The following is an 18,338-nucleotide window of genomic DNA, read 5'->3' as shown; positions in this document are numbered from 1 at the left end:
AACAGATTCAGGAGCTAAATAACATTAGGATATGAGTCAGTTCTACTTTAACATAGAAGAAAAATCCCAATTTCAAAGGTGCCCCACTTTCAAAGGTGTGCCACTTCCCCCTACGCTCTAAATTATCCGAACATTCAATTTTTTGGCTGGCATGCACGGACGAACCCAAGTACACATGAATCACTATCATAAAAAGTGTTGTTCGATAGGCCTATATTATGCAAAAAAAATATTAGGTCGAATCGACCTTACAAATCACCCTCTCTACACTGAGAAAAATGTGGATGGTAAAATTTACCATCCTCCATACAAAATTCTAATGGCCGGATAGTAAAAAAGTCACCCAGCAAACGCGATATTAAATTGGACTGTCAAAAATTGTAGAATCTATTGCATGGATAGTAAATTCTAATAGCCGGATGGTAAATTCTAATATCCCCGGATATTAGATTTTACTATCCGGATGGTAAATTTTACTGGCAGGATAGTAAATTTTACTAGCCGGATATTAGAATGAAAAATGTCGGAAAAATTTATTTTTCCTTATTTTCATTGATTTTTGGCCATTGTTTGAGGGCTTGGGGCCCTTCCTGGATGACATTCTCTGTATTTCAAGCCATTTTGATGCGTGAAAATCTTTTTCCAACTTTGACGACTCAGCCGAGATTTGAACACGCGACCTTTGTGATGACAGTCCAGCATCTTCCAGCTGCGCCACGAATTGCTATAATGTATTCAAAGCATATCGAGAACCGTTGCATCGGCACACACGATATTACAAAATGACATTCTAACAGCAGGATGGCAAATTTTATTGGCTTGGATAGTAATTCCAATCCAAATTACTATCCTCCGTTAAAATTTACTGTCTTCCAGTTAAATTTTAACATCTAATATGCGGCCAGTAAAATTTACTTCCCGGATATTAGAATCTAAGAGAGGTCAAGGTAAAATCTAAATGAGGATAGTAAATTTTACCATCCGGCTGTTAAAATTTACTATCCATAGGATAGTAAATTTTAAAATGTCAAGATGGTAGATTCTAAAGGAAAGTTTCTATGGAGGATGGTATTTTCTACTATCTTTTGAGATAGTAGAATTTAAAGACACGATTTGTAGAAAATACCATCCAAATTTTTCTCGGTATACCCACTTATAGGTCCGTCCCTATTTGAATTTCGCTCACTGTGTATTCGTGGGTCGCGAAATTCTTCACAGATTTTCGCGGGAAATGAAATTTTTCGCGTGTCGCGTATTTTTTCGTGAATTTTTGCAGGACACAAAATGATCACATTGTGCCCACAATATGACCACATTATGTCCACAATATGACTACAGTTTGACCACCATATTACTACCATATAATCACACAATGACCACATTAAGACTATTTCTATTCTATCCATTCTCAATGTAAATTTCGCACATCTCAAGCCAAAAGAAGGCGCTAAAGGGATGTAAAGTTTGAGGCCTCTATCTCTCATAGCTTCCGGAATAATCGATTATAAAGTTTTCTAGATACTTTTGTTCATTTCTTTTCCAATTTTCTTCATTAATAACGATAGCGATGTTACATAGTGTTTAAGAATTATTAAAAGAAATTTGCGTTATTTGTATATAGTATCGGCCGAAAGTTTCTTGACAAATCTATGTTAGAGACATCAAATTTTAAAATATTATATAAAAAAATTACTTTTCAAAATTTTTCTTTTTGTTTTAACTGGTAATAGGGTGTTGATTACGCGTATTTGACCATTTTGAGTCACTTTTCCAAATATGTCAAGAAACTTTTGAGCGATGAAAAATGATCAACTTTTGTAAAAGGATTATTATTGAAATGAAATGAAATTAGATATTTTTTATGAAACACATTAAATAACATTTACGAATTACCTGCAACTAATTTGCAAAAAGAAAAATTTTAAAAGTAAGTTTTTTATGAGTTTTTCAATTTTATTTCTCGAACCTATGTAGGGAACCGACGTTGTTATTAACTTAATGAAAAATTCGGTGATCGTCGAATGGGAGGAGGTTCAGCCCAGAATAAAAATTTCTTTTCTTCTCAGAGCTTTCGATACTCTACGCACCTTCTTCAGTGGTCGAAAATGTTAGGTTTTTTCTGGGACTTCGTCTCGATTAGAGACAAGGATGATGTCTTTTTTGGGTACATAGATCACTAAGTTTACACACTTTTAGACACTTTACAGCAATTAACAAAAAAAACCTTTAACAATTTCTACAATAAATGATTGATTTTGGCTAAAGCACTTTTTATTTCTTTATTTGGCGCTCTAATGTGGCTTTCTTTTTGCGGGAACTTTCTCGAACATAGCTTTGTTAAGAAACTTTTGGCCGATACTGTAAATATCGTTCGAGTTTGTCACAATCCAAATTTTCAACGAAGGAATCGCACCTCTATAAGCTGATCTAGACTTACCACTTGGCTTGTTATTGAAATGAAATGATTTGTGATCCATTCGTCCTTAAAGAATTGAGTGGCTTATGAAATTATATTAGACAGACTAATACGCATTTTTCTTCACAATCATCTTATAAAAATTTTATTTTATTTTTAATAATTTATTCTATTTATTTTAATTTAATCTAAAGAGTTTGTAATGAAGTGCATCACTGTCATATCCTCTCCATTCTTCCCCATAATGAAAGTTGTTAAATCTCCATTTTGCTGTAAAATAAATTCCAGAGAATTTTTAAAGCAAAATACTGAATATTTTCAATTGGAAATCCACAATTTCTCTCCGTATATCCTCATGCTCCTCAAGTCATCTAACATGGATCTTACTTAAAATTCCCATCATGGAGCAATAATTTTCACTGCAGTGAAAGATGCAAAATATTGGCAGCAATTGTGGTGATTTTTTTAAATTTTCTCCTTTTAAATAAACTCCCTGTGCCATCATTGGTCCGTCGAACGATGTGTGGTGTCCATCCTGGGCAAAGAGTGTGTTTTAATTCGATATTGTGAGAAAATGATCATTATCAATGTTGAACGCTTCTCTTTAATTATACAGATTCGGCTTTAAGTACGCGGAATGTCAATTAATAAATAACAACATAATGGGCTCGTGATGACCATAAAACGAAAATGTCATCTGAAAAATTCATGTCATAAATTTGCACTGGCATAAAAATTGCATATATGCTATGGTTGTGTTCCAAAGATGGGGAGAGGGAGAATTGTAATGGAAATGGGGCCAATTGAATAATTGAAACAAAAGTTTTAAATGAGTTTTAATGCTTTCTTAATCGATTGCAATCGAATGTGATGCCGTGTGAATTCTGTGCCTTGGAGATGGACACGATTGTGCCAAGAGATAAGAAAGCCACCATCGACGATGAGTCGACAATTTCAGGAATGCCCATATGCAAAATGGTACATCAATCAGTTTCACAAGTGCAATAATTTCTTCTCCCTTCATGTCCTGGCCTTGTGGAAGATACTTTGCTTCGACGTTGAATTGGAAAAAAAGACGGTGGATTGTTTGAGGGAAGAAATACCAGATGAAATGCCTATGGCAATTTAAATATATTTCCCGCATTTGAAGTCTTTTAATTGAAGATCATTCTTGGGATAATATATCACAAAAAATACGCTGAATCTTCTCTTTGAATACTCAGTTGCCACTTTTTCACCCTTTTATACTTTTCTTTTCAATGTAAACAGGCAATTTATACAGGTTCTACTTGTAGTATTTTTTAAGCTAAATTAATTTTCCTCGAGGGTGTGTTTTGTGGTGTACAGAGATCGATGATACGATGTGCTCCTCGTCTACCTTCTTTATTGCAAATTTTGCTTAAAGTGTTTTTTAGAACACCATGCTAAGATCAATGGAGGTAAAATGCATAAGAAATGGATAAAAAGCATGCAAATTGAATTGGTTTATCATTTTAGTTTTTTCGCTCACTCCGAGAAAATTCTCTAAAAGGCTTTTTGATGCCAACTACAAGGACAATCCTTCGATATCTGTGAGGGATTTGGCTAAAAAATGAAGTGTTCTCCCAGTTTTGTGGACGAAATCAAACACAGGACGCAAAAAGTCAGATGGCCAAAACCTGAACTCTAATGTTGAACGATAAGATAATTAGTGGTTTCGAAGGATGCATCTTGATGGATAAGACGTGGAAGCAGACTTCAAACAATTAGGGGAATTCTGTAAAGATATGACAATGTCATATGATAAATTTTCATGGTAAATTAGTGAGCAGGATAAAGGTAAAGCCCGGTGAATATCGAATGGCCATTGCAAGGAGCTCTAGGAAGTCTCAATAATTTAGATGAATTTTATTTTAATTTATCAGAATTTACCACATAAAATCTTTAAAATTTGTCACATGACATTGTCACACTGTTACAAAATTCCCCTATATTCGCACTGAATATGATTGAAAGTACGCTCCCTTTGAATGTTTATATGCCTTCGAATAATGTGAATTTTCTTTTATGTTTCCTAATAGACCTACGCATTTATACTTAATATTAGTTTATTATCAGTTTTTGATAGTTATGTCATAATTATGTTTTAGTCTCGTAGGACACATAAAAGAAATTCACATTATTCGAGGGCATGAACGTTCGAAGGGAAAGTACTTTCCCTTATAGATTCAAAAACTATTACAAGTTTAAAAAAAATGTTCTGTTTGGCGATCTGCTCATGTGGACGTCAGAGCAAGATGTTCAAAAATTCCTCCAAAAATGCCTATTGCCTCTGTACAGAAGCCATGACATATCCTCGATCTTCTGACCAGATATGGCATAATGAGAGTCATTACTCAAAGGCAACCAAAGAATGATACGAGCTATGACGTCCGTTACGTAACTAAGCAGATAAGCTCCCAAACAGCCCTAATATTTATCCCATTTAAAGATATTGGGCTATCATAGAAAAAGAGCTGAAGAAGAAGGCCAAACCTCTCCAGAACAACCAGGACTTCAAGAAAAAGTGGAATAAAATGGTTAAGGACAATTGTGATGATCTTGTGAAGAGCTTGAAAAGGGGAATCGAGAAGAAATTTATATTTTCCTTTTTTTAATGTTTTTTTTTGTTTTTCAGACATTTTCCTTGGGTGCGATTTTTTCGTAGACACGCTTTATATAAAAATTTCAATAGTTTTTGATTATAATGCCTAACATATATATCAGTCAAATAAATTATCATAATCACCTTAATATCTATAAAAGTCGTAACAAATTGAATTCGGTAATGACTAACAGGGCACTCAATGGGTCAAGTGGTAGAGCACTCGCTCCGTGATGCAAGTGTCCCGGTTCGAATCCCCTTTAGATTCGAATTGCATTCATTGAGCTTCACTGCATTTGATTCCTCGGACATGAGACTGACAACCTCATCCCGTACAAGAAAAAATAATAATGCATGTCTAGAAATCCCCTTGCGGGAAGGCCTTGTTCCTTCATGGAGTGTTATGCCAGCATTATTATTATTTTATTTATTATTATTAAGGACTAACAACAATTTTGGGCCCGATAAGCTGAGTATTTGAAGGCAATTCAAAATCAAAAAGAATCCAAATAGAAACGTCTTCTCCTCTAGAACGTCAATAGAATCTTAGTATAATTGCTGAGTGTCGGGAAGAAAGTCGTGCGGAAGACAGAAATTCTTTTTCAAAAGTGATTTTTTGTATACTTTGATTTATTTATTTTAATTTATTTATTTTTGTGTAATCAATCGATTTAAGAAAGGGGCGAATAAGTGGCTTTCAGAATGAACTGTAAGCGGCAATTGAAAAAATATGTAGTGCCGATCTAAAGCTAAAAATCGGGAGGTCGGCATTATATTGCTAAGAAATCAACAGATTGGCACTATTTGACCAGAAAATCACCAGATCGGCATGCGATTAGCATGAGGTCAGCAGATTGACACTAGATCGGCATCATTTTTGGAGGAAATCGATAGGTCGACACTCAAGTGACCGTGATCGACACAATAATCCACCCCTTGGATTTAAGTTTTCTAACTTCCAACGGGTTTTAGATACCCACACGGGACCAAATAACCCGTCATATAAACGTCTCCATTGGTAGCGATCTTTTATCTCTAATGGTCTCTACACCTACACACTAGTGAAATTTATGTCCATATTGAAGAGTTTGTCCTACACAAGCGTAGGGAATTTTCTTCAATATGGACATCAATTTTCTAGTATGTAGAGGCCATCAGATAACAATATGATATTTTCCACGCAAGTCCTACTCGGTCCCGTGGAATTACCATGACATTTTTAATAGCATCCTAGGAAAGAACGTTGAAAATGTGTAGAGGCCATAATGTAGATGAGAGCTGTTCTGTTCCTGTTTCATCTCTTGATCTCTGGATGTCCCGAGTACCTGTCGAGTCTTCTGGATAGGGGAGGTTCGAGTAATCATAGTTCTTAAGCTTCAAGATGACTGTCTCTATCGACTGACCGTTCTTCATAAAGGGCGTCACGGGCGTCACTATATTTAATTCGCTTCCGGGTAGTGACCGTATTTCAGCGGCTGCAATCCGCGAGTTTTATCAACAGGCTGGATCCTAGAAACTATCTGATTTCATTTCCTTGCTTTAATGCTTCTTCCTTTGACCCTATTATTCGAAGGATGACCCTATTTTTTTGTGATTAAACAAATATAATAATAATAAGTCCTTTCTGATATACCTTTGAATCGGTACAGTGTAAATCTCAACAAGAAAAAACTTGCAAGTCGATAAGATTATTATTGAGCTTAAGAGTGTTGTACATTTGAGCCCATCGCAAATAAAAGAATGATCGAGATATATTCGGTTAGAACGTTAACCAACATGCGTTATACGGGCTTCAGACCTAAGGCTTAGCTATATGGCTTAACTTCTGTAATATATCGTCAGTCAAGATTTTTTGGAAAATTTTGACTTAGGATTGGATTATTAAGGGCAAATGACCTATTACATTTTGAAAAATCAATAAAATCGGTCGCTATTTAATGTTTTGAGACCCTCGAGAACTAGGCTAAACCTCTAGTCTGAAGACGATCTTAATAACAGTTTTTGAATTTTCTCTCAGTGTCTGAATAACAAAGTCCGTTGAGTGAAATCCCTGAATGGAGACTACGTATTCTTTGGGTGGTTCATTGATGAGAAGAATATATGAAAATCCAAGGAGGGATTAAAATTGATGTGAATGCGAGTGATTTTCACAAATTTGCATTTACACACAATTTATGAAGTGTTTGGAATAGATCTCTTCCAGCCAGTAGCTCATTTTTCTCTGTCTCTTCAGACTCTTCAAAATTCTCCACTGAATTTCGCTCTGGGGCACATAATTTTCGGATGCTGCATACATTAAAAGAAGTTGTCGCCTTTGTTGTACCATTGAAGTGCGTTAGCGCCAGATTGACGCAGAAAACGCATCCGCGTGTGCCAAGTGTGCAAGATGGAAAGAAAGGTGCCCAATCGACCTCAAAGTCACCCACGCAAGTCACCAAAGTGACGCCAAATGCTTAGGAGTGTGTTATGTCGTGCATTTGATTTTTTTTACTATCAATTCATAACTACAATACACATCAAATAGAACTTCAACACCGGATGGTTGATTCAAGTGGTCAGCCACTTGAGTATGTTTGGTGTGGAAGATTGGTGCTCAAGAAGTGAAGAATAAATGCAAATTTATGTTGCAAGAAGGTAAACAAAGTGCATGGCTTGTAAGCAGCATGACACGTATTGTCGATTCATCAATAAACTTCTATGGATTTGGTTTTTCTGGTTTTACTCATGTTTCAAGCAATGGAGTGTTTATTTTTAACATGGATCCTATAAGATAAATCTAATTTATCATCAAAGAGAGTGTGAATAATTGACCTTTTAATTGCATGTAAGATATTTGATATTATTCGATTTCAAAAAATAATATGAACCTCTTATAATTGAGTCAAAATAATTTTGGAATTATGCATCATTATTTGACTTCCTAATTAGGCCCCGCCCACAAAGGATTTCTGCGCGTCCACTTAACTAATCTACAGGCCAAACGGTTTGAGATAACGACTGAAGATCTTCGAGGAACCCATTCGAACCGGTATACCGAGAATTTCTAAATTATGTCTTACAACTTCCAGACTTAAATTCTAAATTAAAAAAACATAAAAAATGATTGAATTATAAACTAACTAAGGTTCTTGGGCAAAGTATTACTTTAAGAAATCTAAGAAGTGACTTAAAGACGCGTTAAGTTGATTTAAACATCTCTGAAGCTTACCGATAACTTCCATTTTTTTTCCAACGTCTCCCATAAGTGTCTTTTTATGACTTACCTAAACCGTCGAAGAATTGTTTGATCTATTTTTTTTCTCCTCAAACTCTTTTATTGTCCAACCATCAATCACTGAATGGCATACATGTCAGTTGATCAAAAACTGTTACACAATAATTTTCTTCCAATTGCAGAAATAGCCAAGTATCAACACGCATTTTTCAGTTATACTGTTAAATGCAATATCGGATCTGAAAGAGTACATGTTCCCAGGACGCTGGCAAAAGTGGACTTCCCTATCGTGGAACTCGAAAATGCCATAAAGCCAAATTAAGCGAGTGTTTATGGTAAATCAGCCTCACCTGTGAGCATTTCTTCAGCCAATGTTCTTTCAATCACCTCGCTTTCGCAGCCTTTTGGTGGTGCGATTGAGAGTCTATTAGAGAAAAATGGATTTCTTGCATTTTGAGTGCGTTTGAGAGCAGGTGAGAGAAAAAGAATTCACCTGAGTAAACAATCACCGCTGCACATTGATACAGTTTTTAATGCATTTACCTTTTGCACCATCTTCTCACCTGTTTCTTTGGCGGGCAGAAGAATTCAAACTGGACGATGCCTCGGGTCCCACTCACACAGATCTCATGTCTTTGGTCTGGACATCGCCAGCAAGGCAATCCAAGGCTGTCTACTCAGATGGACATGAAGTGGTGACCAAGTGAAGACACATTCTAAACCACACCATTTGAGGTACTTGACTCTTTGGCACAAGAGTGACTTCTTCCTCTTTCAGGGCGCTCAACCCATGAGATTCTCATCCCAAGTGGTGCCCATTTCAAGAGCATTTTTGTCGAGATCACAACAATTAACATTTTGCCACTAGGGCTAAACCTGCTCATGGAGCATGAGGCAAAGAAATTATAAAATAACTAAAATATACCCACAAAATAACTAAGGTAAATAGAAGAATTTCCCTATAAAATTTAGAAAAAAAATATATATCAAGAATCCTTGATATCCATTTCAAAGACCAAAACATATTATCGATTTCACTTGATGAAATAATTTCTGGTTTTCGATTATTTTGACCAAATTTTAAACATTGTAAAACCAGATCCATGCCAACCGCGCGGAAGATAATGAGAAAATCAGAATGCGCATAAATTTGAATTTTGCTTCTGATACAACATAGGTGAAAAGCGTGTCCATATTTAGGAAGAAGTGGGTTATCTTTGAATTGGGATGCCTTTGATATAGGATTTTTCCCGTATCTTCTTAATGTAACTAGACCTTTCCGTGATATAATTTAGCTCAACAAACCAATTGTAAAGTTAAATTACATTAAGTAAAGTTTTCCATTTAAAAATCGGAGAATAAATCATATTTCAAAGGTACCCCAATTAAAATGTGCGTCACTTCTCCCTACCTATATTTCAGTTCCTGAATTAGAAAAAGGTTTACACTTAGCGAACTAGAGAATATAATTCACTTGGTACATTTACTATTCGCGAATCCCAAGTAGCAAAATGAAGTTATCATAATGTGATTTGTATCACATATTTAAGACACCTTAACGTCATATTTTCGAAGAGTCAAGTAGAGTAATGAGTTACAATGCAAACTAATTTATAACAAAAATTAGGGTTGAAGGTATCTATTACCACTATAAGAAGTCGTATCAGGACCTATTGGTACTCCATTTTTTATGACTTGGGATATGAAATTTGAAGACCCGTTTTTATACAAAGTGGTAGACTAATTTTTTGAAGGAATTTTTGGTCTAATGAGTCGCAGCAGATAGTGGACAGAAAAATAGACCTTTCTTGATTTTTTCTCTTTAATTCTTCACGACGTTTCGAGGATGGATATCCTCTTCATCAGTTTTCGAATGTGGAGGAAAAATCACGTACATGTGGGAAAATCCGCTGCTGGATTTTATTAGAATTCTTCACTGTGAAGTTTCGACTTCAGATTTGTCGGAAATTCCAAGGCCTCATATATATGTGTGGAGAATCACCTGGAAATACATATTCCTTTAGTAAATGTCTTCAACAGTGATCCGGAACGTAGGACCACTGATGTGGAGAATTACCTGGAAATATACATTCCTTTAGCAAATGTCCTCAACAGTGATCGGGAACGTAGGCGGCTGGCTTTTCCAGAAGACGTTTCCTCGATGACCGCCAAATGCCCTTCACCAAATCCACTGAGGCAGTGAAACACAATTTTCACCTTCACCAATTATTTATTTCCACCAATTTCTCCACTACTAGACTGAACACAGTTTAACTCTACGTCACTGTCGTTTTTCTGTATTTTAAAGTTAATATTTCTACAATAATTTCACAAATAAATCTAATACACTTCTCCTCACGTCTCTTTGATTTTCAAGTCTCTTACGAAATGCCCAGACAAGTTCCCGCTCATTCCCCTACTTTCTTTCCAGCTGATCCTATTCACCACTTTTTCCTCCTTCTCTCTCCCTCCATGCATATTCAAAATCGAACCGTCTTTTGTCTCTTATTTTTAAGAGGTCTTATAGAATGGAAATTCTATACAATATGTAATAGGTCAAGTAAAAAGTTCTGAGGCCTTTTTGTGAGATGTTTTAATTAGGCAATATTACACGACATATAAATTTAATATTAATCTCTCCCGAATTTATTATGAAAATTTGTCAAATGACATTGTCATATCGTTACAGAATTCTCCTACCTGAAGCAAGCGATCTACTACAAGGTACAAGTACCCAAAATTGAACAATAGGAAGGGTGTTGTGTTGCAATGAGACAACGCTAGGTCGCACATTTTTTAACGACGCTCCAGAAGATCCGAGAGCTTGAATGGGAGGTCCTGTCGGACCTGCCGTATATTTCAGACCGGACACTAAGCAATTATCACAATTTCAAGCTCTTGCAATTTTTTCTTTGATTGTACAAAACTATCCTTAAAAGAGACTTGTAAAAATGAGCTAGTCAAGGTTTTTTTACGCGTAAGGACGAGGACTTCTTCATTCGTGGAATTATGAAATTGAAATCAAAATAGACGATAAAACAAAATGGACCAACGCTAAGACGGCGGTGGCCGCTATTACTCAAATATGAAATTTATAAACTCTCTAAGATAAGATAAATTTATTCATCAACAATGACTTCGAAGTACAGTTTCGTTTAACTGAGATCCCGTGTAGTTTTCAGCGTCCACCGCCGTCTTAGCGTTGGTGACCAACCTCCAGAGCAAAACGATTGAAGAGCTCTTTCTCAGGTTGTATATGTCAGTCATGTAAAAAACATGTGTGAACTTTTCTTTGAATACACAAAATTCCAATAAAAAAAGAAAAAAAAAACAAAAACAGAAGATTTTGCTCTGTTGAAATTGTACTGCTTTGCAGTATTGTGAGAGGTTAAAAAATGGCTAGCTCTTACTGAGATGTAAGCCATTTGGGGCAAGATCCCATGATAAAAAGAAAAGCGAGATGAACACTAATCTTGAATGAAAGAATTGACAAGTCTGGACAAAGCTTTCCGCAAAATCATTAAAATGCCAAGCACGAAATTTACAGAGTATTGAAAGAAAGAAAAATAAATAAATAAATAAGGAAAAGAAGAAGCCAGCGAAAATCTGTGGACCTTTAAATATGCTTGCAAGAGCACTAGCTCAAAAGCAGTTATATAATAATAATAAATATTATTATTATTATTATTATTATTATTATTGAACAAAACGGCGCGTATTTTATCTAAATCTGATAATTCTAACTGTGTTAATTTTATTTTCAAGATAAAGCTCAAATAACCTCAAAACTTTTTGTTTGACCTATTTATATATAATCACAAAAATGAATATAATGTCGATAATGAAAGATATTTACAAGGATATTTATGTATATCGACAGCTCATAATATAAAACAAATAACTCACGAAAGGCCAACTTTACAGAAGAGAGATTTCAAACTGAGATTTTATATGCTTAGTGTAGGATTTTTAAGATTTGAGACTCCTATAAGTTTTGGAATAATTAACTTTTTGATATAATATTTACAGGGAAGGTACAGGGGATCATGAAGTACCCGAAAAGCGAAAAAAAACGAATTTTGCAGAAAATCGAGTTATTTGACTTATATTCTGACAAGTCGCGATATATATTTAAATTCAGTATAAAAATCTTTTGCAGGAAGATGTAGGAGGGGAATGTTGGCATGGTTCGCACAAAGTGAACCTTCAAACGACGCAAATTTTCTCTTTATTTGCAAGAAGCTAGTTCGTCATTTCTTAGCCATAAGATAGATATATTAACCTCATGAGACGAGATGAGAAATGATAAGTCAGCTCTTTGCAAACAAAGTGAAAATTCGCATCGTTTGAAGGTTCACTCTGTGCGAACCATGCCCACATTCCCCTAATGATGATAGAATAAAACGGATAGACAAATAAAGTAGTATTCTCAAATCTAAAACATTACGTTTTACTGACATAAATTTTACATTGAGCAAACTACGTAAGTTCTATAAGAAAAATTATCAAATGCCTGAATTTGTCGTTTTCTCAATTTGACGTAATTATGTCCGGTACACTGGTAAAAATAAAAGGGTCAAATTGCACCGACCCTTTTCAGAAGAAATAAATCATATTTGGTCATTTGAAAGGTTCACTTGTATCTTTTGAAATTTTGTATGCACATTAATCACGATAGATTATGTTTTATCGTAAAGTTATTATTCATATCATATTTCTCTCATCTGAGTGAACACCAAAGATGACTTTTTTATTATTTTTAAGCGTTTATTCCGGAGTTAAATAGGTATCAAAACAGTGTGCCTTTCAAAGGATCCCCGGTGATCCTTTCATTTTTACCAGTGTAAATATAACGTAAATATTATGGTAACTTTGGTATCACACTTGCTCATTAAAATCTTAGTGGGATTCACATTCTTTTCTCGGTGAAGTGGTACAATAGGGGAAGGTTTTCAGGCTTCGCACTTCGCACACACACTGGCGTCAAACACTTCGTATTTCTCCAATATTCCTTTAATGAATCTGACCTATCTAGGGCAATATTTTAATAGCTAAAATTAGGTCACATATTTCCTAAAAAATAGGTCAGATACAGTAAAGGAAATAAAGGAAAATGGGAAAGAGTTTATTCTAATTAACAAAAAGAAGGACTTGGTCCGCAAAAATCGACTTATATTATTAATTAATTATTGATTTCAATTTTTGCTGACCAAGTCCACCTTTTTATCAACGAATAGATCAAACGATAAATAATGCGTGATTTCGAAATACAAATCACACGTTGGCACGCACATTGGTGACAATTAATGTGAATCGCAGTAAAATTTTAATGAGCAAATGTGATAACACCGCAAGAAAGTGGCTTGAAGCTCCAGGCTTCCCCAAGTCATTTCATTGACGTACTAATAACGCTTAAATGACTCAATTTGTACATAGTAAAATGTTGTTACTCATAAATGGTACATGTACGATCATTCATAAAATTTCTTTGCAAAATAGTATAAAATGTACAAATGGAAAACAATTGGATTCTAAATTTTCTCTTAAAGTTTTAGATTGTATTCACTTCAACTAAATAAAGGAAAGGTTTTGACGAATAAGTACATAGCTCGCGAATGTTTTAAAATATGTACTCACGTATGAAAACCATTGAAAAGTTTGCTTAATTATTCTTGGACAATGTTCCGCAACCTGTGTGTACTTCAACTGGATGCAATTCGTGCAATTCTCAATAAAATGTGAGCATTTATTTTAGGTAATTGCCGTTGAAGTTGTCTGCTGCAAAATTGCAAAAGTTCTAATTGATAAGAGCACCGTGGAATTTCTTAAGATGTCTCTATTTACTTTTAGCAGTACCAATGTTTTATTACCTTCAATACAAGATGTTAAATTAATTTATTCTACATGCCTTCGGGGACCAAAGCTGTTGGTTTGTCTTGTCTCTGTTGCAACCTCTTACCAAGTTCCTTGATTCTAAATTGGCTCTATTTTGCCCTCCTACGAAAAGTCCGCAAATGGTCTGACTTCTTTTTTTACTTGAGTCTTCCTCGACTTTCCAATGTAAATATAGTTATTAAAGTAAATTATTGCTTGCTTCCGTTTTTCTGTGGCAAAATTCTCTGGATTTTAAATGCAAAGTGAAAGAGATAAATTGATTCTATAAAGAGGATTTCACCAATAAATTGTTGATTATTTCGAAATTACTATAGATGATGTGTTGACAAATTTATTTTATAATTTTGATCCCTGGAATTTCTTCATCTAATACAATAAATACTTTGTGATAGAGATAGGCGATCGTAGAGAGATTGGCCAAGAAAATCCTCTTTGGACAATTTCAAGAAGTACTTCAGAGTTATTTGTTGTTAGACGTTGTGAAGTGGCAGTAATTAGTGTTGTAAAATATGACAAAAGTCTCGGAATTTTCTCAGCATCAATTTTTATGCTAGAGATAGAAGCTCATGGTGGTAGTGCAAAAGAGTTAGATGGAGATGTGAGATGAGGAAAGGAGGTATTAAAGTGAATCTAACAGGTGTCAGTTCCATTTATATTAGCTTGTTTTTGCAGTTATAAATGGTGATGTTTATACGATCCTTTTTGCAATTTGTTGCAATCTTTCCCTCTAGTTGTGTGCGATATCTTAGCCGATTAACTGAATAGATTGTGTGCTATTAGATGCTGAAGTGTCGTCCAATTCAGCACTTAAAAGCATCTTCAGCCGCCCCCCTGACACCCCTACCGGAGCTCAATACACCTCAATTATTTCAATAAAGAGGTGTCATGTGTGTATCAAAATATAGTTTGATGATAGGTATTAAAAGTGTTGCCACTGATCACCATGATGATAAGAGTGGTTTTATCGTGCGTACAATGCGCGATTTTGCCACTCACTCATCTCAAGTTATAGAGAAAAAAAACATTGGCACAGGGAATAATGAGTCATAAACTGGTTTTCTTGCTGCATTCATAATTTTCTGTCGCGACTATGATTTTTCTCATGACACCCAGAGAGAGAATTTTCTAAGATCGAAGATAAACAAACAAGATCGAGGAGTTTACTTAAGCAACGACACCTCAAATTATCTAGAGGGGTATTCTAAGCAAAGTGTCATACTTTAGTAATTAATTATAATAACGGTTGTGATGTAATCTAGCTGCAAAATAAAATTGAAAAAATCATCGCAAAGTGAAAATTATAATCAAAATAGAAGAAAAACTAGTTTGATAAATGTCATTACGACGAAATTTTACTTAGAACTAAATTTTCAAATATAAAATGTTTGTTTAAATTTCATATACACCGAGAAAAATTTTATGGGTAGTATTAATGTTTTTCTGGGTAAAATCAAAAAAATATATTTTTTTCGTCAGCCAATGGTAAAATACATTTGTTTCTAATGTTTTATTTGATTTGAATACAGACGACTTTTACTTCAAATATTTTTACATTTGATCTGAAAGGCAGTAATCATAGCCACAACAAATATATTTGTATTTATTTTGAATGGCACTGTATTTGAAAAGAAAACATGTCTTTTAAATCAAATACATTTGCACTTTGTTTCTAAAGTGGATTTTAAACACTTTCATGGGTAGAATCAAAAATTTCTGGGTAACACTACCATAGTTTCAATAGTAGAAATATTTGTTTTAACCACGATTTACCATTAATTTAAATACACAATGGGTAAAATTAAAAATTTCCTTGGTATATTTAAATGTTCTTTACCATAGATTCAATGGCAAATATGTTTGCTTTGATATTCCTCCACATTAAATCAAATAATATTCTCGGGTAGATATAACAGCACCAGGGTATATTTAAAAAACTCTTGCTATGATTTCAAAAATAAATTTATTTGAAATAAATAATGTGTATTCACAATAAAATTGTATTACATTAATTTCTATGGGGTGTTGCACGACTTTCTAGTAGTTTCGTGAAGTCTTCTTCTCAGCTTTTGGATGTATGCTCCTCTGCTTTCTCCCAATTGTGTTTACCAGTTTCAGAAGAAATAAGATACTTCAAAAGACTGATTGTCTTTTGCCCCGTAAAGATAAACGATAACATAATGAAATCTGAAAGACAGAAAATAAAATTAAATAGAATTAAAAATCTGAATCTATATGGTGTCTATTGAAATAGCGGAAATAGCTATTGAAAATAGAGTGGTGGAAATAATTATAGTCCTATCCCATAATCTTTAAAAGAACCCAACAATAAGTCTCGAAAAAACTTATACGTATAATATGATGTCCTTTTATGTTAATCATAAAAAATTTAATTTTGATTATAGAATCTTGTTTTCTCAAAACTTTAGTAGAATTTCGTTTTTTATTCTGGTGATAATTATAATTCCAGGTAATAATTGTAGGGCTACAGTATTTATTTTTCACCAATGGCGGTTAATAATTTTTAATAATTCAATGTAACTTACTTGATCAGTGGTAGTGCTCCTCGTCTACTTTTATTACAGCGCTCACTTTTCTAAGTTGTGTTTTGCAGATTTACGGCCTTTACTGTTTGCTCTGAGTTCTGCTGCTATCTGCGAATCACTTTTCCAATTCCATGGAAAAGACAATGATTGTCCTTTGCCCAGTGAACGGATTCAACGGTTACCACGATTGATAAAAGAAAGAATAAAAATAAAAATGAAATTAAAAACTTTTCCAGTATGATATTTTCCAAAGCGATAATTGAAAATACATACTCAACATAAATAAGTTGATATAATTAACATTTTTATAATAAAAAAATTATGCGAGGTCCAATATTTCTTTGTAAAGATCAATGCTAACTTTCACAGATTATGTAATTCTTATTGCACTACAAAAAAAATCAATTTTCTTACCTTGATACTATTTAGGTCTCTCCTAGATGGAATTTTTGAAGAAAAGTAGTTCGATAAAACAGATATGGTGATAATTTTCCAGCTTCTGCTCACGGACGTTTCCAATCAACAATGACTTGCAATCAGGATGATCGATTGAACTTGAAAAATATTGAAAATTACAAATCGTTAGTAAAGTATTAAATAATAAAAAATTCTTACGACGAATTTTAAATTTAAATAAAATAATAAAAAGTTTGACATTCCATTTTAGCTTAAAAGAAGAAATAAATTTAATTTAATTTACCGAATATGATTAATACTTTTCTGGCAAACATTTTTTTACTTACCCAATCTAACGATTTCCAACACTTTATCAAATTTCTTTGTCGATCACTTGATGATTTTTGCCACTTTATAAGTTTACTTATTCACTCTAACATTTTTTTAGTTTTTTTTCATTTTCAAATAGATTGGAAATAATTTGTGTGACAACTTTTCAACTCAGCGGTTTCTTCAAGACTGACTCGTTTTAATGTTTTCCGTACTGATAGAATCAGTCATAGATCTGAATGTAATTTCCTTTTTTTCAAATACTTATGCTATTGATTCAAAAAATAGTATTAGATTTGATTGGTTTTTCATTCTAAATAAATATAAATTTCATTCAAATTAATTATTGTTATAATCAATGCATATAGAAACTAATATTATTTATTTTATGCAAATCACGTCATTTGAAGAACACAATACACTGACCCTCGTGTATTTGCGTTCGTGCGTGTACGTCAGCCAAATATTAAATTTTTGGATGATTTAGAGCGAAATTCATTCAATTTTTTTAAAATGAAAATTTAAAAAACCTAATCAATAAGAATGCTTTAATAATTGGTATTTACCTTATTCTTTATAACATAAGTAAGTTTCTTAGGCATGTTTAAGAGAGATTCATGAAGAATTTTTAGCTCAATCCGCTCCCTCTACCAAAATTTCAGCCCGATCCGTGCTATAGAGCCGGAGCTAATTAACTTAGAAAATTGGAAAGTTTTCTTTTTAATTATAGCACCCCTAGCTGTAGTTTTACGAACTTATGATGTTAAAAGGAGATCGGCATTTCACGAAAGTTTACCAAAACGCCCTCATTGATCAAATTATGACAGTTAGAAACGGAGCTATAACCATTTAAAGAAAAATAATTTGACTCTAGCCCGGGACGTTTTGCGTTTTTTTTTAGTCGAAGCTCTAAGGCCCAGC

At 33.9% G+C, this 18,338-nt stretch overlaps 1 long non-coding RNA gene across 2 annotated transcripts; it reads right to left on the bottom strand.

Moving 5' to 3' along the window:
- Nucleotides 1-16,135: 16,135 nt before the first annotated feature.
- LOC129809795 (uncharacterized) lies at nt 16,136-17,783 on the bottom strand. 2 transcript variants are annotated; one of them, XR_008752676.1, is made up of 3 exons: nt 17,106-17,774; nt 16,692-16,843; nt 16,136-16,332 (listed from the first exon to the last, which is right to left on the bottom strand). It is a non-coding gene; the product is annotated as an uncharacterized LOC129809795 (long non-coding RNA). The 2 variants fall into 2 exon arrangements; XR_008752677.1 differs by lacking the exon at nt 16,136-16,332 and having other exon boundaries at nt 16,442-16,843; nt 17,106-17,245; nt 17,435-17,783.
- Nucleotides 17,784-18,338: the final 555 nt, after the last annotated feature.

The sequence above is a fragment of the Phlebotomus papatasi genome, chromosome 1 (genome assembly GCF_024763615.1).
Source record: "Phlebotomus papatasi isolate M1 chromosome 1, Ppap_2.1, whole genome shotgun sequence".
Classification (NCBI taxonomy): domain Eukaryota; kingdom Metazoa; phylum Arthropoda; class Insecta; order Diptera; family Psychodidae; genus Phlebotomus; species Phlebotomus papatasi.
Note: the sequence above shows the minus strand (reverse complement) of the source record. Positions and strands in the feature narration are given on the sequence as shown.